Source organism: Anopheles funestus (assembly GCF_943734845.2).
Source record: "Anopheles funestus chromosome X unlocalized genomic scaffold, idAnoFuneDA-416_04 X_unloc_41, whole genome shotgun sequence".
NCBI classification, from domain to species: Eukaryota; Metazoa; Arthropoda; class Insecta; order Diptera; family Culicidae; genus Anopheles; species Anopheles funestus.
This window is the reverse complement of record NW_026045167.1, coordinates 155,001-180,000: the sequence shown is the minus strand read 5'-3', so window position 1 is coordinate 180,000 and position 25,000 is coordinate 155,001. Positions and strand designations below refer to the sequence as shown.

Sequence of the window (25,000 nt, the reverse complement as noted above, 5' to 3'; positions counted from 1 at the left end):
AGTCGTGCCCCTAGCCATTTTCCACCTACTAAGGCACATTGCCTTGTCGCTCGTTATTTTTTGGCCTTTTTGGCTGCGACGCTTTTTCCCTACTGGGCAGTCGTGCCCCTAGCCACTTTCCACCTTCTAAGGCACATTGCCTTGTCGCACGTTCTTTATTTTTTGGCCATTTAGGCTGCGACGCTTTTTCCCAACTGGGCAGTCGTGCCCTTAACCACTTTTCACCTACTAAGGCACATTGCCTTGTCGCACGTTCTTTTTTGGCCTTAAGGCTGCGACGCTCTTTCCCTACTGGGCAGTCGTGCCCCCTAGCCACTTTTCATTCTTCTTCAAACGCACCCACACCGAACAGGGCCCAAAGATAATCACGGCAGTCCACCACCTCGTCACTCTGCACCCTCCGACGAGCCCGGTGTCTGCGGACCTTGTCTCGTGTCCGCTGCAACTGTTGTTCGCGCAGGACCAACTCCTCCTCCGTGTACGGCCGGCCATCCGGATGCATCGGAGGTGGCCTTGCCGCCTGCCGTTCAAGCGTAAGCTGCCTGCGAGCCTCGTTCCGTCGCTCGTTCCGAGCTGCCCGCGTGGTGTTGTGGGCCTCGTCCAAACGCTGCGTTGCGGCTACCATCTCTGCATTGGCGCTGGTGGCACGCTCGACGTACCAATCCTGCTGCAGAGATGTGGTGATGTTACGCGCCGCTTCGCAAACGCTGCTCCATCTCGCCGGACTGCTCAACATAAACTCCACGAGAGTTTCCGGCGTCACAACAACTGCATCATCCTCGCCGAGCAATGCTTGTCGAACATCTGCGAACCTCGGGCAGTCAAAAAACGCATGCTCAGCACTCTCCCCAACTCCCGGGCACCTGACACAGTCAGCGGATGGCGCCAGATGTTTGGTATGCAGGTATTCATGAAAGAAACCGTGGCCGGAGAGAATTTGCGCGAGATGGAAGGTCATCTCTCCGTGCCGCCGGTTCTTCCATGCCGCCAAGTCCGGGATAACTCGGTGTGCCCACCGTGTGTAGCGGCTTTCTGGTTCCAGCTGGTCCCACTGCCGCTGCCACTCGGCTATTGTATTAGCGCGTTCCTCGATGCGCAGCTCCCGCAAACTCGCTCCCGTCGCCTGATGTCGCTGGTAACAACGAGCGTCCTCCGTCACCTGCAGCACGATGGGGATGACGCTGGCAAGGACCGTTGCCACCTCGTTCCTCACCGTAACGAAAGTGCGGGCCACCGGCCGTGCGTAAAGGCCCTGCACCCGGTTCAGCTGCCTGCGACACGCCCGAAGCTGGACCGCTTCATGCCAAATCGGCGCAGCATAGCGGAGAGTAGAGTCCACTACCGATGACAGCAACCGTCGCTTCGCACACTTAGGACCGCCATGGTTACGAAGCAGCCTGGAGATGGCCTGCGCCACACGGAGCGCCTTCGACGTGGCCTGCTCAACGTGTGGCCTCCACGACAAGTGATCCTCAAGAATGACCCCGAGGTACTTGAGCGTGCGGGTCGGCATCTTCTCCACTCCGTCGATCGTCACTGGAACGCGGGTGCGTTCTCTCCGCATTGTGGAAACAATGACCAGCTCGGTCTTGGCCGGAGCAAGCTCCAGGTGGTGTTGCGCCATCCACGAGCTGATCATTCCAATCGCCGTTTCAGCTAACCGCGTTGCCGCCTCCGGTGTCGTCCCGCTCGCCAGCACCACGACGTCGTCAGCAAAACCGATCACCTCAGCGCCCTCAGGTAGCGCCAGCCGAAGCACGCCGTCGTACATGGCGTTCCACAGAGTCGGGCCCAGGATTGAGCCCTGTGGAACGCCCGCCGTGACCGTTCGCCGCACTGGTCCCTCGCTGGTTTCATACACCAGCCTCCTCTCAGAGAAGTAGCTGCGCAACATTCTCTGGAGGGCTACCGGAACTTGCAGCTTCTGCAGGGCAGCCGCGATCGCCTCCCAACTGGCGGAGTTGAAGGCATTCCTGACGTCCAGTGCTGCCACCACCAGACATCGAGGATCCCGCTGGTTGGTGCGATGGAACGTCCTCGCGTGCTGCCCCCTCTCGATCACACGTTCGATGGCCTGTATCGTGGAACGGCCGCGCCGGAACCCGTACTGCCTTGGCGACAGTCGCGGAGCATCGCTGTTCTCCAAGTGGTCGTTCAGTCGATCAAGGATCACCCGCTCGAACCCCTTGGCGACTGCTCCCAGCATGAGCAGCGGACGATATGATGACGGGTCGCCCGGCTGCTTGCCCGGCTTCGCGATCAGCACAAGTCGAGCCTCCTTCCACGCCGCAGGAAACTCGCCTCGCTCGAGCAGCTGGTTGTACACGTCCACGAAGACCTCCGGGTGCATCCGCATCGCTGCCTTCGCTGCAGTGTTGGGGATGCCGTCCAACCCTGGCGCCTTGGACGACGCCATCCGCTCAGCCAGTAGCAGGACCTCCGAGCTCGTGACCGGCCTCAGAGCGACTTGTGAGGCGGTGCTCGCTTCGATGTCCGGCCACTCGAACGCTGGATGCTCCGGGAACAAGGCGTCGACGATCGGACCAAGAACAGCGCGGTCCGTTTCCGGTGGCGCCCGGCCGCGAAGCTTCGCTCGCACAACCTTGTACCCAAGACCGAACACCTCAGCCTCGACGCCGTCAATCAGCTCTTGAAGGCTGCTCTCCTTGCTGTTCTGGATACTGGCCTGCAGCAAACGACGACAGTCCTGCAGTCCGGCAGACGTCGCAGCACGCTCCGACGGTTGAGCCCGGCGATGGGCTGCCTCCGCTGCTTCGCACTCTTCCCTCAAGCGCTCGATGTCCGGAGACCACCAGTACACCTGGGGCTTGCGGTGGAAGGTAGCCCCGTGTACTCTCTCCATGGTCTCATCGCACGCCCGAGTGAGTCCGCCAACCAGCCCCTCCGGAGTGTCGACCTGTCCGAAGCGGCCGACTGTGAGGGCGATGTCAAAGCTCTTCCGGACGAACTGCGTCGTCTTCCACCGAGTTCCGGCATGCCTGGCTGTCCCGTCACTGGCTGCTGCTTGGCTTTGGTGCTGCTGGCCACGTCGCTTGTTCCGTTGACCCGGAACCTCCACATGAAACTCGATGTACTCGTGATCGCTGCCGGAGAAGCGGTTAAGCACGCGCCATGAGTCCGGCCGCACAATGGATTGGCTGGCGAAGGAGACGTCGATGACGCTTTCCCGCGCAACCCCGTTGCCCTTGAAGGTGGGCACGTTGCCACGGTTCAGCGTCTGCAGCGCCAGCTGCTCCACCACGCTTAGGAGCTCCTGCCCCTTCCGGGTAGTGCGCGCACTCCCCCACTCCTCGTTCCAGGCGTTGAAGTCCCCAGCCAGGACTGATGTTGTATGTCCCACCAGCGACACCTCCACCGCACCAAGAAACTCCTCGAAGTCTTCCGAACCACTGCTGGGCGACACGTAGCAGCTGGCGAAAGTGACTCCCGCTATCGTGGCAACCACCAATCCCGGGACGACGCTTCCCCACAGACGCTGGATGGGGTAAGCCCCCGTTGCGACGATCGCCACGCTCAACTCCTCATCAACAGCCCATCGCGGATCATCTCGAGGCGGCCGATACAGCTCACAGGCGAGCACCACCTGAACATCCAGCTCGCGAGCCGTCTGCATCAGCAGGTCCTGAGCTGTCCTGCTCCGCCCAAGGTTGATCTGCAGCACCTTTAGCGTCGGCACGTCAGATGCCCGACCGGATGCGGACCGCTGCACACGGCACAGCACACCTCCGCCGTGCAGCTCTTCGCCTGATGATCCGGCTTCCCGCAACGAATGCAGCTGGCCGAGCGGTCGACTTCGCTCGTGCACGCTGCCCGGACGTGTCCCATCTCCAGACACTTGTAACAACGTTGCTGCCGCGTCTGCATTGGAGCCACCTTCCGGATCAGGCAGGACGTGTACTTGATTTTGACAAACTTCCCGTCCAGCTCCTCTGCCGCCTTCGTTGTCACCCGCGCTATCGCCACCTTCGTGCCGTCCCACGCTGGTCGCAGCCGAACCGAAGTCTCCTCCACGGTGTGCTGGCATAGCTCGGAGAGTGCCTTCGCCACGTGTGTCTCCTCCGCTAAAGGGTCGACCGCGTCCATCCGGATGTCGACCGTGGGAGTCACCAATCGTGCTGATGCCGGCAGTTCCGCCTTCGCGCACACGTCTTGGATGCACTGCAGCACCTCTGCAGCGTTCGCGCTCTCCTTCAGCTCCATAACGAGTCGGGAGCGTGTGGTGCGTCGTCCGACTCCGAGGGCCTCTGCGTATTTCACCATCTCTGGAGCCCCACGCACAACCTGGTAAACCTCGGTCCAGGTTTGTCCCTCGGCTGGAGCAATCTCAATTGCGTCCGGCTTGATTTTGCGCTGCCGTTGACGCCCTCCGCCTCGCCGTGTTGCAGGCTGGCTACGCCAGGCCTGTTGCCCCTGCTGTTGTTGGGGCTGCTGTGACGATGGTCCTGCAACCGCCTGTCGCTGGACCTTCGCCCGTTGTTGTGGCAGCTGCGGCCACTGCTGCTGCTGCTGCTGCTGCGTTCTCGCCGGTTGGCGTGCCGGCTTACGGCGCACCACCTCAGTCCAGGAGTCGCCTTCCTGGTCCGAAGACGGCACCACCATAGCCGTCGCTGCACTCTGCTGACGCTGTTGCTGCTGCTGCTGCTGCTGCTGCCGCTGCTCACGATGTTGCTGCTGCTGCTGCTGCTGCTGCTGCTGCTGCCACTGTTGCTCCTCCAGCTGCCGTTGTCCATGCATCTGCAATGGACGTCGCGGCATGGGGGTTGGCGGGCTTGCGGATTGCCGGATTGCCTCTCCTGGACGCTGATGTCCAATCACCTGCGCGATGAGCTCATTGAGCGCATCACGATCACGCTGGTGAGCCACACGGAGCATCGCTATCTCCGCATCCGCCTTTTCTTCGCGCCGAATGGCCTCTAGGCGCGCCTCCTTCTTAGCCTCTTCGAACATCTGACACATTCGAATTAGCTCCTCATGCAGCTTCTCGTTCTGCTTCCGCATCTCCTCATATTTCCGCTCCATACTCTGCAGAGCCTCCTGCAGGAGTTTCAGCTCTACAGCAGCAGGCGAAGCCGTTGATGAGGAAGACATTGGTAGTCGCTGGACAACCACCCTCGGTTCAACACCCGAGGCCGCTCCTGTCTTCGCGCGCGAATCCACCGACGCAGCACGCATCGACGTTCGGGTGATCACCATTTCTTTGCTGCTCTGCGTGGGGGGTGGGTGGGAGGTGGGCGGAGTGGTGGAGACTCAACGCCCCTCCTCCAGACCTTTCGAATGATACCCCGCACCGATGTCCTACTTGGCGTGGGGAGGATTTTCCTTCCTGAGGGGGAGGGTGTGGATATGGGAGGGGCGGGGGGGTGACGAAAAGATGCTCCTCTCCGAGACCTATCCAACGATACCTCGGACGTCCCTCTAGCCCGAGGGGTTACCGAGATATCCCACTTTGAAGAATTTGCCGAAAGTTTGATAAGTCGGTGTTGGAGTTCGATAACACTTATCAAACTACTTATCAAACTTTTTAGACCCCTATATCTCCGGAACCGCTTGTCCGATCCGGGCGTCCGGCAGCTCCCCAGAAAGGAAATTTTGTCCTCTTTTGAAATATTTCAAGGTTGAAATATTTCATGAAATATTTCGTGAAATATTTCACGATTTCCAGAAAAACGCCTGTAGCTAGATGGTCCAAGTGGGGTGGGCTATGGAATATTTCTCCTGGCGACACTAGCGCCACCTGTGGGTCCAACTCGTACTAACCTTGTTTGTTGACCGAACCGGAAATGGAAATCCGGATTTTGCAGGCAGATAACTCCGGAACTAATCGTCTCTCCGGAACGGCAGACCACTCAATCGAAGCGGGTCGTTCCCACTTAGCCTTCTGGACACTTAACTCCGCGACTCTACTTGTACGTAGTCCTTCAAAAATGAGAAAACCTAAACGCACTTCCGGTTTTCCGCATACAACTTCCGCTATTCCGACCGTACACACTCGCTCAAATTTTTGTTGGATGCGCCTCTGCGAGACGCGTCTTTTGATGCGTCACTTTTGAAAATCCGTCAAGAACTCACCGATTTATTCACCAAAAACTGACCCGCGAAAAACTCCCCCCCCTTGGCATGTAGGAATGCCAAATTTGGCCACAGGGCCCAGGGCCAGAATCGGGGGTCGGCCACGTGGAACCAAAGTCCTGGCACTCTTGGTTTGGCCGCTATTTTGAGATTCCGGTTTGATATTCACACACTACTCCTGTGACGTCACGGCACCTTATGACGTCACGCGATTTCCTCAAATGGAAATCCGAATTTTGCAGGCAGATAACTCCGGAACTAATCGTCTCTCCGGAACGGCAGACCACTCAATCGAAGCGGGTCGTTCCCACTTAGCCTTCTGGACACTTAACTCCGCGACTCTACTTGTACGTAGTCCTTCAAAAATGAGAAAACCTAAACGCACTTCCGGTTTTCCGCATACAACTTCCGCTATTCCGACCGTACACACTCGCTCAAATTTTTGTTGGATGCGCCTCTGCGAGACGCGTCTTTTGATGCGTCACTTTTGAAAATCCGTCAAGAACTCACCGAGTTATTCACCAAAAACTGACCCGCGAAAAACTCCCCCCCCTTGGCATGTAGGAATGCCAAATTTGGCCACAGGGCCCAGGGCCAGAATCGGGGGTCGGCCACGTGGAACCAAAGTCCTGGCACTCTTGGTTTGGCCGCTATTTTGAGATTCCGGTTTGATATTCACACACTACTCCTGTGACGTCACGGCACCTTGTGACGTCACGCGATTTCCTCAAATGGAAATCCGAATTTTGCAGGCAGATAACTCCGGAACTAATCGTCTCTCCGGAACGGCAGACCACTCAATCGAAGCGGGTCGTTCCCACTTAGCCTTCTGGACACTTAACTCCGCGACTCTACTTGTACGTAGTCCTTCAAAAATGAGAAAACCTAAACGCACTTCCGGTTTTCCGCATACAACTTCCGCTATTCCGACCATACACACTCGCTCAAATTTTTGGTTGGATGCGCCTCTGCGAGACGCGTCTTTTGATGCGTCACTTTTGAAAATCCGTCAAGAACTCACCGAGTTATTCACCAAAAACTGACCCGCGAAAAACTCCCCCCCCTTGGCATGTAGGAATGCCAAATTTGGCCACAGGGCCCAGGGCCAGAATCGGGGGTCGGCCACGTGGAACCAAAGTCCTGGCACTCTTGGTTTGGCCGCTATTTTGAGATTCCGGTTTGATATTCACACACTACTCCTGTGACGTCACGGCACCTTGTGACGTCACGCGATTTCGTCGCTCACCATCCACGGCCGTGAGTACCACTATTTTCTAATGTTCGCATGTGCTACGACTCGGCACTCACTACAGTAAGGGATCTCACCATCCAAGACCGTGAGTACCACTATTTTCTTATTTCGCATGTGCTACCACCATACAAATGCCCAGACGAAATCGCCTCCCATACAAATTGTATGGCCGGAAATGAAACCGGAAACGCGAAAAACCTCAAACTTTGGGCGTTAATATCTCCGTTGTTTTTTAACGCACAGAAACGGCAGACCACTTCAACGAATCGGGACGTTCTCATTTAACGTTCTACAGTATTTTTAAATCGATTTGCGCACTTTTAGAGGGCAATACCAACCGGACATTTTTCGCAAATTCGCACGGGAGCGCTCGAAAAACACGTCCGTTCACTTCGGAGGTTTCGCTCAGACTACAGGGATAACTGGCTTGTGGCCGCCAAGCGTTCATAGCGACGTGGCTTTTTGATCCTTCGATGTCGGCTCTTCCTATCATTGTAAAGCAAAATTTACCAAGCGTAGGATTGTTCACCCTTTCAAGGGAACGTGAGCTGGGTTTAGACCGTCGTGAGACAGGTTAGTTTTACCCTACTGGTGTGCATTGTTTGTCGCTATCTTAACGGAATTCCTGTGCAGTACGAGAGGAACCACAGGTACGGACCACTGGCTCAATACTAGTTCGAACGGACTATGGTATGACGCTACGTCCGCTGGATTATGCCTGAACGCCTCTAAGGTCGTATCCAATCCGAGCTGATAGCGCTTCTTATACCCATTAGGTGGTCGTAAGCTAGCGGGCCTAACAACCCTCCGAGAACCGTCCGTGCTGTCCATTGGCACACTGGCGTCTCATCCCCGCTTACTACTAGGCCGCAAAGGGCGGGTTCGCGCTGCACGTGTTAGTACCATACATGTTGGGAACACCGGTGGACGAGCTTGCCGACTGTGGATATCACTAGTTTCGACACCTACGACCGCCCGCAAACGACGGGACTACAGGCTGGGAGCTTCAAGTTGTAGAGATGCGTTCGCATCGATCCTCTCAGGCGACCCATGCTTGGTGGTTAGTGCTTGCGCGTGCGCGCCCCGTGTGTGCTGGAATTGGCCAACCAGTGCACATTGGTGGTGCGTACCGTGACTTGCACCATGTGACGAGAGTGTTGAAGAACACTGTGTGGTGACTCTATGCCTATGTGATGGGGTGCTTGTAACACACGACCGAACCGACGGCTCGTTGGATGGTCACGACAGTGTGGTGCAGGTGCGCCCATGTGTAACGAATACATTGAGTGCCGTTGGAGGTTAGCGGTTGGTTGGTTGCATGCTACAACTTCGCGTTGTACATGGGCTGGCCGCTGCGCTTCCTTCGGGTTGCCACTTGATGTTGATAGGGTTGATGTATTGTGTTCGTTGACTTTTGGTTCATTCCAAAAGTCTTCGGACTTAGATAATTTTACAAGTGTCGGCGCTCTCGGACCGAAAATAAGAAGACAACTAAGAAGAAAAAGAGAAAGAAGCTAATAGTGGAAAGTATTCTTCTTCAAAGAAGGAACAAAAATTTTACAAGTGTTGAAAAATTTCCTAAGTCCAAAAAATTTTCTAAGTCCAGAAAATTTTCTAAGTCCCACAAAATGGAACATGATGAAGAAGATACAGAAGTTGAAAATTTTTCTAAGTCCAAAAAATTTTCTAAGTCCAGAAAATTTTCTAAGTCCAAAGTGTTGGAACAATTTCCAAAGGCCCATAGGTTGCACTGAATTTTCCTAAGTTGGCCACAAGTACCCATGAGGTATCGAGAAGGTTCACCCGAAGGACATAATATGTCCCAAAGTACCGATAGAGTACCCACAAATAGCACCGAGTTGGCCTAAGTTGGCCAAAAGTACCGATAGAGTACCCACAAGTAGCACTGAGTTGGCCTAAGTTGGCCAAAAGTACCGATAGAGTACCCACAAATAGCACCGAATGGGCCTAAGTTGGCCAAAAGTACCGATAGAGTACCCACAAGAAGCACTGAGTTGGCCTAAGTTGGCCAAAAGTACCGATAGAGTACCCACAAATAGCACCCAGTTGGCCTAAGTTGGCCAAAAGTACCGATAGAGCACCCACAAGTAGCACCCAATTGGCCTATGTTGGCCAAAAGTACCGATAGAGTACCCACAAATAGCACCCAGTTGGCCTAAGTTGGCCAAAAGTACCGATAGAGCACCCACAAGTAGCACCCAATTGGCCTAAGTTGGCCAAAAGTACCGATAGAGTACCCATAAGCAGCACCCAATTGGCCTAAGTTGGCCAAAAGTACCGATAGAGTACCCACAAATAGCACCCAATGGGCCTAACATGGCCAAAAGTACCGATAGAGTACCCACAAGAAGCACTGAGTTGGCCTAAGTTGGCCAAAAGTACCGATAGAGTACCCACAAATAGCACCGAGTGGGCCTAACATGGCCAAAAGTACCGATAGAGTACCCACAAAGAGCACCCAATTGGCCTAAGTTGGCCAAAAGTACCGCCAAGTAGCACCATAGAGGCCCGAGTAGAGCGAAATGTGGGCCAAATTGAACATTTGAAAATTTTTACAAGTCCAGAAAATTTTCTAAGTCCAGAAAATTTTCTAAGTCCAAAGAGTTGGACAAATTTCCTTAGGCCCAAAGGTTGCACTGAATGTTCCTAAGTTGGCCATCAGTACCCATGAAGTATCGCGAAGGTTCACCCGAAAGACACAATATGCCCTAAAGTACCCACAGAGTACCCACAAGTTGCACCCAATTGGCCTAAGTTGGCCAAAAGTACCGACAAGTAGCACCATAGAGGCCCGAGTAGAGCGAAATGTGGGCCAAAGTACCGAGTAGTTGCAACAAATGCCCAAATGGATACCAAAATGTGGTACCAAGCACCTAACTGTTGCAACAAATGCTAGCTTTCTGAGCAAAAGCTGTGGACCAATTTCGTAGAAGAACCGCCTAGGCGAAAAGGCAAAAATCGCCGAAGCTGGCCCGCTCGCAGAGCTCGCGGGCCAGGAGATACTCATAGGGCGATTTACTAGAGTGGGGAACTTGAGAATTTTTGTGTCCGAGACTTTGGGCAACTTCGCGGCCGCCCCCTTAAAGTAAAAGATTTTCTCTGGGTGCCTAAAATTCGCAATTCCCGCAAAGTCGGGAAGACGTTAAAGTTTTTGCCCAAAAAATGGCCATCGATTTAAGGTGATTTTCCAATAAGAAAATGCTTCCTATTTTGAATTTTTTCGAATATTTCCTAAACTAAGCGTCGGAGCACATGGCCGTGGAGGAACTTTTGGTAGCTTTTGGCAAGGGCTATCGGATGAAATAATGCGAAAGGCCATCGGAGCGATATTGGATAAATGCGGGCCCATAAACGTACCTAAGAAGTGAAAATTGGTACCTTGCACGCAGGATGCAAGAAATGCTTGAGTGTTAACCATCATCGGTACCAAGTACCTAGGTTATATCGAGTGCGTAGATGGAAGTCGGTACCAAAGGGAAACCTTCCTAGGCTAGGTGCACGCAAGTGAGTATGGATCGATCAGTAGAAAGATGGGAAGCCCAAGGAAACCTTCCTAGGCTAGGTGCACGCAAGTGAGTATGGATCGATCAGTAGAAAGATGGGAAGCCATAGGAAACCTTCCTAGGCTAGGTGCACGCAAGTGAGTATGGATCGATCAGTAGAAAGATGGGAAGCCCAAGGAAACCTTCCTAGGCTAGGTGCACGCAAGTGAGTATGGATCGATCAGTAGAAAGATGGGAAGCCCAAGGAAACCTTCCTAGGCTAGGTGCACGCAAGTGAGTATGGATCGATCAGTAGAAAGATGGGAAGCCATAGGAAACCTTCCTAGGCTAGGTGCACGCAAGTGAGTATGGATCGATCAGTAGAAAGATGGGAAGCCCAAGGAAACCTTCCTAGGCTAGGTGCACGCAAGTGAGTATGGATCGATCAGTAGAAAGATGGGAAGCCATAGGAAACCTTCCTAGGCTAGGTGCACGCAAGTGAGTATGGATCGATCAGTAGAAAGATGGGAAGCCCAAGGAAACCTTCCTAGGCTAGGTGCACGCAAGTGAGTATGGATCGATCAGTAGAAAGATGGGAAGCCATAGGAAACCTTCCTAGGCTAGGTGCACGCAAGTGAGTATGGATCGATCAGTAGAAAGATGGGAAGCCATAGGAAACCTTCCTAGGCTAGGTGCACGCAAGTGAGTATGGATCGATCAGTAGAAAGATGGGAAGCCATAGGAAACCTTCCTAGGCTAGGTGCACGCAAGTGAGTATGGATCGATCAGTAGAAAGATGGGAAGCCATAGGAAACCTTCCTAGGCTAGGTGCACGCAAGTGAGTATGGATCGATCAGTAGAAAGATGGGAAGCCATAGGAAACCTTCCTAGGCTAGGTGCACGCAAGTGAGTATGGATCGATCAGTAGAAAGATGGGAAGCCCAAGGAAACCTTCCTAGGCTAGGTGCACGCAAGTGAGTATGGATCGATCAGTAGAAAGATGGGAAGCCCAAGGAAACCTTCCTAGGCTAGGTGCACGCAAGTGAGTATGGATCGATCAGTAGAAAGATGGGAAGCCATAGGAAACCTTCCTAGGCTAGGTGCACGCAAGTGAGTATGGATCGATCAGTAGAAAGATGGGAAGCCATAGGAAACCTTCCTAGGCTAGGTGCACGCAAGTGAGTATGGATCGATCAGTAGAAAGATGGGAAGCCATAGGAAACCTTCCTAGGCTAGGTGCACGCAAGTGAGTATGGATCGATCAGTAGAAAGATGGGAAGCCCAAGGAAACCTTCCTAGGCTAGGTGCACGCAAGTGAGTATGGATCGATCAGTAGAAAGATGGGAAGCCATAGGAAACCTTCCTAGGCTAGGTGCACGCAAGTGAGTATGGATCGATCAGTAGAAAGTGGGAAGCCCAGTACCAAATGCCCTAGTGAAGACCGTAAACGAATATCATGAACCGAGAAGGAGCACCAAATGCCCTAGTGAAGACCGTAAACGAATATCATGAACCGATAAGGAGCACCAAATGCCCTAGTGAAGACCGTAAACGAATATCATGAACCGAGAAGGAGCACCAAATGCCCTAGTGAAGACCGTAAACGAATATCATGAACCGATAAGGAGCACCAAATGCCCTAGTGAAGACCGTAAACGAATATCATGAACCGATAAGGAGCACCAAATGCCCTAGTGAAGACCGTAAACGAATATCATGAACCGATAAGGAGCACCAAATGCCCTAGTGAAGACCGTAAACGAATATCATGAACCGATAAGGAGCACCAAATGCCCTAGTGAAGACCGTAAACGATTATCATGAACCGATAAGGAGCACCAAATGCCCTAGTGAAGACCGTAAACGAATATCATGAACCAAGAAGTAGCAACGAATGCCTGAAAAAGTACCAAGTCCACGGTATAGAGTAACGAGAGTTAACCGCCGTGATGTATGCAATGAGGGCAGCCATTGCATGGGTTCTGGACTTGGTTCGCGAATAACTTTTTTGCTAGACATCGGACAAAGTGGACGTGGAAGAACGAAATGTAGCATTTGGTGCCACCTATCCAAAACTTTTTCAAGATTGAAGATCCGATCGATACAGCCTGAGTTAAAGGCAAAAGTTGGTGCAAAAACGAGCATTTTTAATGGTGAAAAATCGGTACTCCTCGAATAGCTCCTGTTGGAAGCATCGGACCACATGGTCGTGGAGGAACATATTGTAGCGCGCGGTGTCAAGTATCGACACCCAAAACCGCATGTCCGATGGACGGAAAATGACCAAGTTATAGTGAAAACTTGGTTGCACCAAATTCCCGAAGAAGTGCAACGAGAAGGTGAATGCGATGGTTGTTCGTCGAATAGCTCCGGCCACAGACATGGTAGCGATTAGTGGTGCATGGAAGAAATCTAGCCACAAGTGCCATCTACCCATGGCCAGAAGAAAGTGTGGCCATATCTTGGATACCGGCGGAGCTATGGGGCAAATATGGGCCAAAAATGGTGAAGTTGGACCAAAAATCCGACCAAGTGCGCGAGGCGCTTTCGTGAATAGCTCCGGCCACAGACATGGTAGCGATTAGTGGTGCATGGAAGAAATCTAGCCACAAGTGCCATCTACCCATGGCCAGAAGAAAGTGTGGCCATATCTTGGATACCGGCGGAGCTATGGGGCAAATATGGGCCAAAAATGGTGCAAGTTGGACCAAAAATCTGAAAAAGTACCTAGGTAAATGCGATGGTTGTTCGTCGAATAGCTCCGGCCACAGACATGGTAGCGATTAGTGGTGCATGGAAGAAATCTAGCCACAAGTGCCATCTACCCATGGCCAGAAGAAAGTGTGGCCATATCTTGGATACCGGCGGAGCTATGGGGCAAATATGGGCCAAAAATGGTGAAGTTGGACCAAAAATCCGACCAAGTGCGCGAGGCGCTTTCGTGAATAGCTCCGGCCACAGACATGGTAGCGATTAGTGGTGCATGGAAGAAATCTAGCCACAAGTGCCATCTAGCCATGGCCAGAAGAAAGTGTGGCCATATCTTGGATACCGGCGGAGCTATGGGGCAAATATGGGCCAAAAATGGTGCAAGTTGGACCAAAAATCCGAAAAAGTACCTAGGTAAATGCGATGGTTGTTCGTCGAATAGCTCCGGCCACAGACATGGTAGCGATTAGTGGTGCATGGAAGAAATCTAGCCACAAGTGCCATCTACCCATGGCCAGAAGAAAGTGTGGCCATATCTTGGATACCGGCGGAGCTATGGGGCAAATATGGGCCAAAAATGGTGCAAGTTGGACCAACAATCCGACCAAGTGCGCGAGGCGCTTTCGTGAATAGCTCCGGCCACAGACATGGTAGCGATTAGTGGTGCATGGAAGAAATCTAGCCACAAGTGCCATCTAGCCATGGCCAGAAGAAAGTGTGGCCATATCTTGGATACCGGCGGAGCTATGGTGCAAATATGGGCCAAAAATGGTGAAGTTGGACCAAAAATCCGACCAAGTGCGCGAGGCGCTTTCGTGAATAGCTCCGGCCACAGACATGGTAGCGATTAGTGGTGCATGGAAGAAATCTAGCCACAAGTGCCATCTACCCATGGCCAGAAGAAAGTGTGGCCATATCTTGGATACCGGCGGAGCTATGGGGCAAATATGGGCCAAAAATGGTGCAAGTTGGACCAAAAATCCGAAAAAGTACCTAGGTAAATGTGATGGTTGTTCGTCGAATAGCTCCGGCCACAGACATGGTAGCGATTAGTGGTGCATGGAAGAAATCTAGCCACAAGTGCCATCTAGCCATGGCCAGAAGAAAGTGTGGCGATATCTTGGATACCGGCGGAGCTATGGGGCAAATACGGGCCAAAAATGGGTAAACTTGTACGGTCCAAAGCCAAGGGTAAATTTTTTTATTCCTCTAATAACTTCTAGCACAGACATTGAATCGGTTGGTAATGTATGGATGAAATGCAGCAAACAGTTGGAACTACCCATAAAATCTTAAAGATTGACGATCCAATGTATAGAACCGGAGTAATGTGCGATACTTGGTGTAAAATCGAGTGAAAAATTAACTATAAACTGTTTTTGGCCCATAACTCGAATACTAGACATCGGAAGGGGGGGTCGTAGAACGATTTTTTGTTGCCCTATCGATTCCCTATCGAACGAGCAAAAGTTGTTTTTTTGACCAAAAAGGACCCCTACTCTAGTAAAATTGGCCTGATTTTACTAGTCCTCGGTACCCGTACAGGCAAAATGAGCAAAATGCTCAAGTATGAATGGTTTTTGGCCCATAACTCGAATACTAGACGTCGCAGGGGGGTGTCTTAGAACAATTTTTGGTAGCCCTTGAAATTATCTATCGATTGACATATACTTGATTTTTTGGCCAAAAAGTTCCCTAGACTAGTAAAAATCGCATCATTTTACTAGAGTCGGGTACCCTGGACGAAAAACCGCTATAATTGCGGTTTTTGGCTAATAACTCGAATACTAGACGTCGCAGGGGGGTGTCGTGGAACAATTTTTGGTAGCCCTTGAAATTATCTATCGAATGACATATACTTGATTTTTGGCCAAAAAGTTCCCTAGACTAGTAAAAATCGCATCATTTTACTAGAGTCGGGTACCCTGGACGAAAAACCGCTATAATTGCGGTTTTTGGCTAATAACTCGAATACTAGACGTCGCAGGGGGGTGTCGTGGAACAATTTTTGGTAGCCCTTGAAATTATCTATCGAATGACATATACTTGATTTTTGGCCAAAAAGTTCCCTAGACTAGTAAAAATCGCATCATTTTACTAGAGTCGGGTACCCTGGACGAAAAACCGCTTAAGTTGCGGTTTTTGGCTAATAACTCGAATACTAGACGTCGCAGGGGGGTGTCGTGGAACAATTTTTGGTAGCCCTTGAAATTATCTATCGAATGACATATACTTGATTTTTTGACCAAAAAGTTCCTAGACTAGTAAAAATCGCATCATTTTACTAGAGTCGGGTACCCTGTACGAAAAACCGCTATAGTTGCGGTTTTTGGCCAATAACTCGAATACTAGACGTCGGAGGGGGGTGCCGTAGAACAATTTTTTGTAGCCCTTGAAATTACCTTTCGAATGATATATAGTGGTTTTTTGGTCAAACAGTGACCCCGAGACTAGTAACCCTCCATACACAAAACCGCCTAAAAAGTTTTGGTTTTGCAAAATTTTGAAAAGTGCGTCAAAAAAATTTTTCCAAAAAGTACCAAATCGTGATCAGAACTCACTATAGACCATAAAAAGTGAAATCCGATGATCATTTGCAACACTTGGTCAATCGAGAAAAATTTCACTTTTTTACTAGAGTCGGGTACCCTGAACGAAAAATCGCTCAAGTGATGGTTTTTGGCCAATAACTCGAATACTAGACGTCGGAGGGGGGTGCCGTAGAACAATTTTTTGTAGCCCTTGAAATTACCTTTCGAATGATATATAGTGGTTTTTTGGTCAAACAGTGACCCCGAGACTAGTAACCCTCCATACACAAAACCGCCTACAAAAACTTTGTTTTGAAAAATTTTGAAAAGTTCAAAAAAATTTTTTTTTCAAAAACTACTAAAACGTGATAAGAACTTACTATAGACCATGAAAAGTGATATCCGATGATAATTTGCAAAAGTTGGTAACTAGTAAAAAATTTCACTTTTTTACTAGAGTCGGTGCAACGAGAAAAAAAAAGTCCGTGATGGAGAAAAATGGCACGTTTTCCACGCCTGTACGCTTTCGTTTTCTATATAGGGGGTAGGTGAGCCAGAAGCATGAATTTGACTGAGTACGTATCTTTATGAATTGGGCCCTTCTAAATCGATTGAGACTACCCCCAGGACGATCGGACGACTGCTTCTGGCTCAAAATGTGGTTTTTAGATTTTGATCGTCAATTATGAGAGAAAAAATCGATTAGAAGTAAAGATACGAAATGCTTGGTCTAAGTTGGGAAACGACTTCGGATATTTGTTGGACGTTGTCGTAGAAGGTCCGAGGACCAAGGAAAAGTGATTTCCAAGTGGATTTATGCACTATTAGTCGATGGTAAGATGTGAAATTAGTAGAACTTACCATACAGTTTGCGAAGTTGAAGCAATCGGTTGGTGAATATGGTACTGTCTGTCCAATTTGGTGGTTCGGAATGAGTGAAACGATGTTGATGATGGATAGACGTTCCGATTGCCCCCGATCGGGGAACATATAGTGGTCTTTAAGGTCCAAGTACCTATGTTTTGGTAAGCAGAACTGAGAGTTAAAGGATGAAAGTCGGCCATTCCTAATATCATCCTATCGGTGGTTCGCGAGTTGTTTGAGGACCGGAGCAGCTCGCGATGAAACGGTCCTAGGGTATTGGTTATCCATCCAAGGAAGAGTAAATGCGATCCTAGATGTGTGTCGTTGGCCGTTCTACCGGTATCGCCTATCGATGAGATATCGACGGGCATGCCTTACTCGAAAGTTGAATTCTAGGATCGATGGTCAAACAGACCTATGAGCGATAAACCAAACTGAACACGTATTGATGTCGGCTTTTCCTATCATTTGATGCCGCAGGTTGTTTAGGGACCGGAGCAACTTGCGGCCGAGACGGTCCCCGGGGGTTTCTTTCTCCAAGGAGTGGAAACTATTAAGCAAGAGTTGTAGCAAGATACGATCCTCTGATGTGTCGTTGGCCGTTCATGCGGTATCGCCTGTCGATGAGATATCGATGGGCATGCCTTACTCTACCGACCTTCTAATTGAGAGTATTAATCAGGGATCGATGGTCAAACAAGACCAATGAGCGATAAACCAAACTGAACACGTATTGATGTCGGCTTTTCCTATCATTTGATGCCGCAGGTTGTTTAGGGACCGGAGCAGCTTGCGGCCGAGACGGTCCCCGGGGGTTTCTTTCTCCAAGGAGAAGAAACGATTAAGCAAAAGTTGTAGCAAGATACGATCCTCTGATGTGTCGTTGGCCGTTCAAGCGGTATCGCCTGTCGATGAGATATCGATGGGCATGCCTTACTCTCCCGACTGGATTACTGAGAGTTTAATCAGGGATCGATGGTCAAACAGACCAATGAGCGATAAACCAAACTGAACACGTATTGATGTCGGCATTTCCTATCATTTGTCGCAGGTTGTTTAGGGACCGGAGCAGCTTGCGACCGAGACGGTCCCCGGGGGTTTCTTTCTCTAAGGAGTGGAAACGATTAAGCAAAAGTCGTAGCAATAATCGATCACCTGATGTGTCGTTGGCCGTTCTTGCGGTATCGCCTGTCGATGAGATATCGATGGGCATGCCTTACTCTCCTGACTGTTTAATTGAGAGTTATAATCAGGGATCGATGGTCAAAAAGACCTATGAGCGATAAACCAAACTGAACACGTGTTGATGTCGGCATTTCCTATCATTTGTCGCAGGTTGTTTAGGGACCGGAGCAGCTTGCGACCGAGACGGTCCCTTCCCGAAAGATGGTGAACCGAGTCGTCTGGCGTAAAAACCGGACGACTCGAAAGGGCTTGACCCTTTCAAGTGAGCGATAATCACATTCTACGCTCAGTTCGACAGCTACAAGGCAATCACTCGCTATGTTCAGAGCTAATACATGCAACATGCCGGCATTGTTTCCACCGACGCATGGATTCAAGACTGGTGCACTTATTAGTTAAACCGTTCGCCTCCGGGTGTTTCGAGTTCAAGTCTGGATGAGGATTGATCTTGCTGGTAATAGCTTGAGCCCCTGAATAAGGGGTCGAAGCGTACATCTTGAGACCATGTACAACATATTACCAAATCGGCACCATGGGTTCGGGTGCAAGTGATGTAACCGTGAAAGATGTTGAGCAGCCCAACATCGGTTTACACACGCATAATAGGAAGGCAGCGCTGTCGACTGGTCAGTCGTGTAAGAAGTGTGCATTATCGATCACAAATATATTGGTGATCTGTAGGTTGCGCATACACCATGCCCGGTGTAAAGTGCCGTGGTCCCCCCCGGGGGGCTGCATCAAACCGTTCGCCACGCGAACTACCCAATGGAACGAACTCTATGCATTTAATAAGAAGAAGAGATGATAATGAAACACGGTCGATTTAAGAGTTGAAAACGTTGAAATACCTATAAGCAAGTCTTAAGTTGGTGGTGACCGTTACGCCCCAACAAATTGGTGCCTTACCCTACACCAAAGAGCCATTCAACATGGTTCAAGTGAGCGATAATCACGCTCTACGCTCAGTATGACAGCTGCAAGGCAATCACTCGCTAAGTTCAGAGCTAATACATGCAACACGCCGGCATTGTTTCCACCGACGCATGGATTCAAGACTGGTGCACTTATTAGTTAAACCGTTCGCCTCCGGGTGTTTCGAGTTCAAGTCTGGATGAGGATTGATCTTGCTGGTAATAGCTTGAGCCCTTAAGGGGTCGAAGCGTACATCTTGAGACCATGTACAACATATTACCAAATCGGCACCATGGGTTCTGGTGCAAGTGATGTAACCGTGAAAGATGTTGAGCAGCCCAACATCGGTTTACACACGCATAATAGGAAGGCAGCGCTGTCGACTGGTCAGTCGTGTAAGAAGTGTGCATTATCGATCTCCAATATATGAGCTCAGTATGACAGCCCAATTGGTAATCCTCGGGACCTCCAGAAAGGAAGCTGGATGAGGATTACCAAATCGAAAGTTGATAAGTGTAGTGGTACCACTTAGTCAACTTGTATCCCGAAAGATGGTGGACCGAGTCGTCTGGCGTAAAAACCGGACGACTCGAAAGGGCTTGACCCTTTCAAGTGAGCGATAATCACATTCTACGCTCAGTTCGACAGCTACAAGGCAATCACTCGCTATGTTCAGAGCTAATACATGCAACATGCCGGCATTGTTTCCACCGACGCATGGATTCAAGACTGGTGCACTTATTAGTTAAACCGTTCGCCTCCGGGTGTTTCGAGTTCAAGTCTGGATGAGGATTGATCTTGCTGGTAATAGCTTGAGCCCCTGAATAAGGGGTCGAAGCGTACATCTTGAGACCATGTACAACATATTACCAAATCGGCACCATGGGTTCGGGTGCAAGTGATGTAACCGTGAAAGATGTTGAGCAGCCCAACATCGGTTTACACACGCATAATAGGAAGGCAGCGCTGTCGACTGGTCAGTCGTGTAAGAAGTGTGCATTATCGATCACAAATATATTGGTGATCTGTAGGTTGCGCATACACCATGCCCGGTGTAAAGTGCCGTGGTCCCCCCCGGGGGGCTGCATCAAACCGTTCGCCACGCGAACTACCCAATGGAACGAACTCTATGCATTTAATAAGAAGAAGAGATGATAATGAAACACGGTCGATTTAAGAGTTGAAAACGTTGAAATACCTATAAGCAAGTCTTAAGTTGGTGGTGACCGTTACGCCCCAACAAATTGGTGCCTTACCCTACACCAAAGAGCCATTCAACATGGTTCAAGTGAGCGATAATCACGCTCTACGCTCAGTATGACAGCTGCAAGGCAATCACTCGCTAAGTTCAGAGCTAATACATGCAACACGCCGGCATTGTTTCCACCGACGCATGGATTCAAGACTGGTGCACTTATTAGTTAAACCGTTCGCCTGCGGGTGTTTCGAGTTCAAGTCTGGATGAGGATTGTTCTTGCTGGTAATAGCTTGAGCCCCTGAATAAGGGGCCGAAGCGTACATCTTGAGAGTAAATGTACAACATATTACCAAATCGGCACCGTGGGTTCTGGTGCAAGTGATGTAACCATGAAAGATGTTGAGCAGCCCAACATCGGTTTACACACGCATAAGGGGTTTATTGTTATCTGTAGGTTGCGCATACACCATACCCGGTGTAAAGTGCCGTGGTCCCCCAGGGGGCTGCATCAAAACGTTCGCCATGCGAACTACCCAATGGAACGAACTCGATGTATTGAAAGAGATGAACAATTAATAGCGAGAATAGGGGCCCGGAAGCAATTCCGCGGCCCTACGGTCGATTCAAGAGTTGAAACGTTGTACAATCGTGGATAGCACCTAGTGCTAATATGGTGAGAGATAATGTGTGAGGAAATTTAGTTTCCTAAAGTTTAGTTAGTGGTTTCCGTTGTGCCCTAACAAACTTAAAGTTGGTGGTGACCGTTACACCCCAACAAATTGGTGCCTTACCCAACACCAAAGAGCCATTCCATATGGTTCTAGAGAGAGAGAGTTGTGTGGAAATTTATTTCCCACTAAGCGAGTGTGTGTCTGTAGTGGAACGAATTCTGGTTGATCCTACCAGTAATATACGCTTGTCTCAAAGGTTAAGCCATGCATGTCTAAGTACAAACATAAATGAATGTGAAACCGCATAAGGCTCAGTATAACAGCTATAATTCACAAGATCATCCTACCACTAGTTACTTGGATAACTGTGGAAAATCCAGAGCTAATACATGCAACATGCCGGGACTGTTGCCCTCGCGGGTAGCTGAACTGGTGCACTTATTAGTTAAACCAATCGCCTCCGGGCGGCTTGAGTTGAAGTCTGGATAAGGACGCAGATCGTATGGTCGCTTGTCGACTGACGACAGATCTTTCAAATGTCTGCCCTATCAACTATTGATGGTAGTGTAGAGGACTACCATGGTTGCGACGGGTAACGGGGAATCAGGGTTCGATTCCGGAGAGGGAGCCTGAGAAATGGCTACCACATCCAAGGAAGGCAGCAGGCGCGTAAATTACCCAATCCCAGTACGGGGAGGTAGTGACGAGAAATAACAATATGGACCTCTCTAACGATGGTCCATAATTGGAATGAGTTGAGTATAAATCCTTCAACAAGGATCAAGTGGAGGGCAAGTCTGGTGCCAGCAGCCGCGGTAATTCCAGCTCCACTAGCGTATATTAAAGTTGTTGCGGTTAAAACGTTCGAAGTTGATTGCCCGTCCAGACACGTGACCGCCACGGGCGCCCGGTTACACGCCGGGGCCGTTCGTGCGCGCGCTCACGGCTGCGACTCACAATGGTGTACTTGGGCGTTACTCTGTGAACGAGTACCGTGCTACCGGTTAACTCCGGCACGGGCTCCTCATGGTGCTCAAGATACTCACATTTACCTTGAACAAATTAGAGTGCTCAAAGCAGGCTAAGACAAAGCGTCCGGCCCCCCCGTGGGGTTGGCGTTGGCCGAGAATAATCTTGCATGGAATAATGGAATATGACCTCGGTTTATACGATTTCGTTGGTTTGTCAGAAACCTAGAGGTAATGATTAACAGAAGTAGTTGGGGGCATTGGTATTACGGCGCGAGAGGTGAAATTCGTAGACCGTCGTAGGACCAACTGAAGCGAAAGCGTTTGCCATGGATGCTTTCTTTAATCAAGAACGAAAGTTAGAGGATCGAAGGCGATTAGATACCGCCCTAGTTCTAACCGTAAACGATGCCAATTAGCAATTGGGAGACGCTACCCCTATTCGGTGCTCTCAGTCGCTTCCGGGAAACCAAAATCGGGTTCCGGGGGAAGTATGGTTGCAAAGTTGAAACTTAAAGGAATTGACGGAAGGGCACCACAAGAAGTGGAGCTTGCGGCTTAATTTGACTCAACACGGGAAAATTTACCAGGTCCAAACTTATCGAGGTAAGACAGATTGATAGCTCTTTCTCAAATTTAAGGGTAGTGGTGCATGGCCGTTCTTAGTTCGTGGAATGATTTGTCTGGTTAATTCCGATAACGAACGTGACTCAAACATGCTAACTAGAACGCTGTCAGCAGTGCGCCTCCGGGCGCACCTGACGTTACAGCCGGGCGGCGCCTTCACGGGCGGTCGTCGGCTACGTTTGCCCTGCTTAGCGGGACAACTTGTGTTTAGCAAGCTGAGAATGAGCGATAACAGGTCCGTGATGCCCTTAGATGTTCTGGGCTGCACGCGTGCTACAATGTGGGTCGCAGCGTGTTCTCGCCAATAGGCGCCCCCATTCCGAGAGGAACGGGAAATCACTAAAATGCCCATCTAGTCGGGATTGGGGACTGCAACGGTCCCCATGAACCTGGAATTTCTAGTAAGCACTAGTCATTAGCTAGTGCTGATTACGTCCCTGCCCTTTGTACACACCGCCCGTCGCTACTACCGATGGATTATTTAGTGAGGTTTCTGGAGGCTTACCTTCCGCGGTTCCTTCGTGAGCTGCAGCTGGCATGGCTGAAGTTGACCGAACTTGATGATTTAGAGGAAGTAAAAGTCGTAACAAGGTTTCCGTAGGTGAACCTGCGGAAGGATCATTACTGATGATCGTCCGCGAGTGACCAACCATGGGCTGCCTTCGGTGTAGCTCGGTCGCTCGCTTGCTATGTGTCAGAATTTGTTGAAAGCCAACTCGTTCGTTGTACACTTTGATGGGTGACCATCACTGTGTCCCCGTGCCGAGCTAGATCTCCCCTAGCCGTAAGGCACTTGAACGCCCCTTCGACGACGAGTTGCATGTGTGTGGTATGTGTCAGAATCTGGTGAAGCTTTCTGCATGTGATGTGCCTTGTGTGGATCCGTGGCCATTGCATTGTGTCTGGTGCTTAGATACCCAGACACTTAGAACGCTTGCGCGGAAAGCAAACTCGATCGTTGTACACTTTGATGGGTGACCATCACTGTGTCTCCGTGCCGTGCTAGATCCCCCCTAGCCGTAAGGCACTTTGAACGCCCCTTCGACGACGAGTTACAAGAGTGTGGTATGTGTCAGAATCTGGTGAAGCTTTCTGCATGTGATGTGCCTTGTGTGGATCCGTGGCCATTGCATTGTGTCTGGTGTGTAGGTACCCAGACACTTAGAACGCTTGCGCGGAAAGCAAACTCGATCGTTGTACACTTTGATGGGCAACCATCACTGTGTCTCCGTGCCGTGCTAGATCTCCCCTAGCCGTAAGGCACTTTGAACGCCCCTTCGACGACGAGTTACAAGAGTGTGGTATGTGTCATAATCTGGTGAAGCTTTCTGCATGTGATGTGCCTTGTGTGGATCCGTGGCCATTGCATTGTGTCTGGTGTGTAGGTACCCAGACACTTAGAACGCTTGCGCGGAAAGCAAACTCGATCGTTGTACACTTTGATGGGCAACCATCACTGTGTCTCCGTGCCGTGCTAGATCTCCCCTAGCCGTAAGGCACTTTGAACGCCCCTTCGACGACGAGTTACAAGAGTGTGGTATGTGTCATAATCTGGTGAAGCTTTCTGCATGTGATGTGCCTTGTGTGGATCCGTGGCCATTGCATTGTGTCTGGTGTGTAGGTACCCAGACACTTAAGCAAACTCGATCGTTGTACACTGTGATGGGCGAGCATCACTGTGTCTCCGTGCCGTGTAAGAGCTCCCCTGGCCATCAGGCACTTGAAAGGTCCTTCGACGACGAGTTACAATAGTGGTGTGTTAGATACGTCAGGTGATGGTATCTACTGTTGTGCAATACGTATCCGGCCACGGCACGGAACGAACGGGAACTGTGGTGCAGACATACAAAGAGTTAAGCCTATTAGTCATTAACTCTAAGGACGGGGCCATGGGGCGGTACGCAAAGGATACGGATGAGCGAGTATGCAGGCCCAATACTCAATAGCTCGATCCGATCCAAGCACATGAGTTGACTGCGGCGCCAGGTTAACCAATGTGCTAGATTCTATTTGGCCAGTAGAATCTTGTGTCTTATGCGATTTGATACCAAGACACCAGAACGAAAGTTAGTTGAAGAGTTATTAAACTCTTATGAAGTATGGTTGTGCAATCACAACTTATGACTTTAACCTATAAAGTGGATATGGACTTGCAATTATAACATGGAATCTCTACACACCCCATGAGCTCGATCCAATCCACGCACACGAGTTGCCTGAGTAGCGACAGGTATACCGATGTGCAATACGTATCCGGCCACGGCACGGAACGAACGGGAACTGTGGTGCAGACATACAAAGAGTTAAGCCTACTAGTCATTAACTCTAAGGACGGGGCCATGGGGCGGTACGCAAAGGATACGGATGAGCGAGTATGCAGGCCCAATACTCAATAGCTCGATCCGATCCAAGCACATGAGTTGACTGCGGCGCCAGGTTAACCAATGTGCTAGATTCTATTTGGCCAGTAGAATCTTGTGTCTTACGCGA

The 25,000-nt window shown here is 50.4% G+C and overlaps 1 long non-coding RNA gene across 1 annotated transcript in view; it reads left to right on the top strand.

Moving 5' to 3' along the window:
• The window catches only part of LOC125773586 (uncharacterized), an 81,060-nt gene extending 56,870 nt beyond the window's left edge, over window positions 1–24,190 (top strand). The window contains exon 3 of the long non-coding RNA XR_007420227.1: window positions 23,660–24,190. This is a non-coding gene — a long non-coding RNA (uncharacterized LOC125773586). The remainder of the gene's footprint in view (window positions 1–23,659) is intronic.
• The last annotated feature ends 810 nt before the right edge of the window (window positions 24,191–25,000 follow it).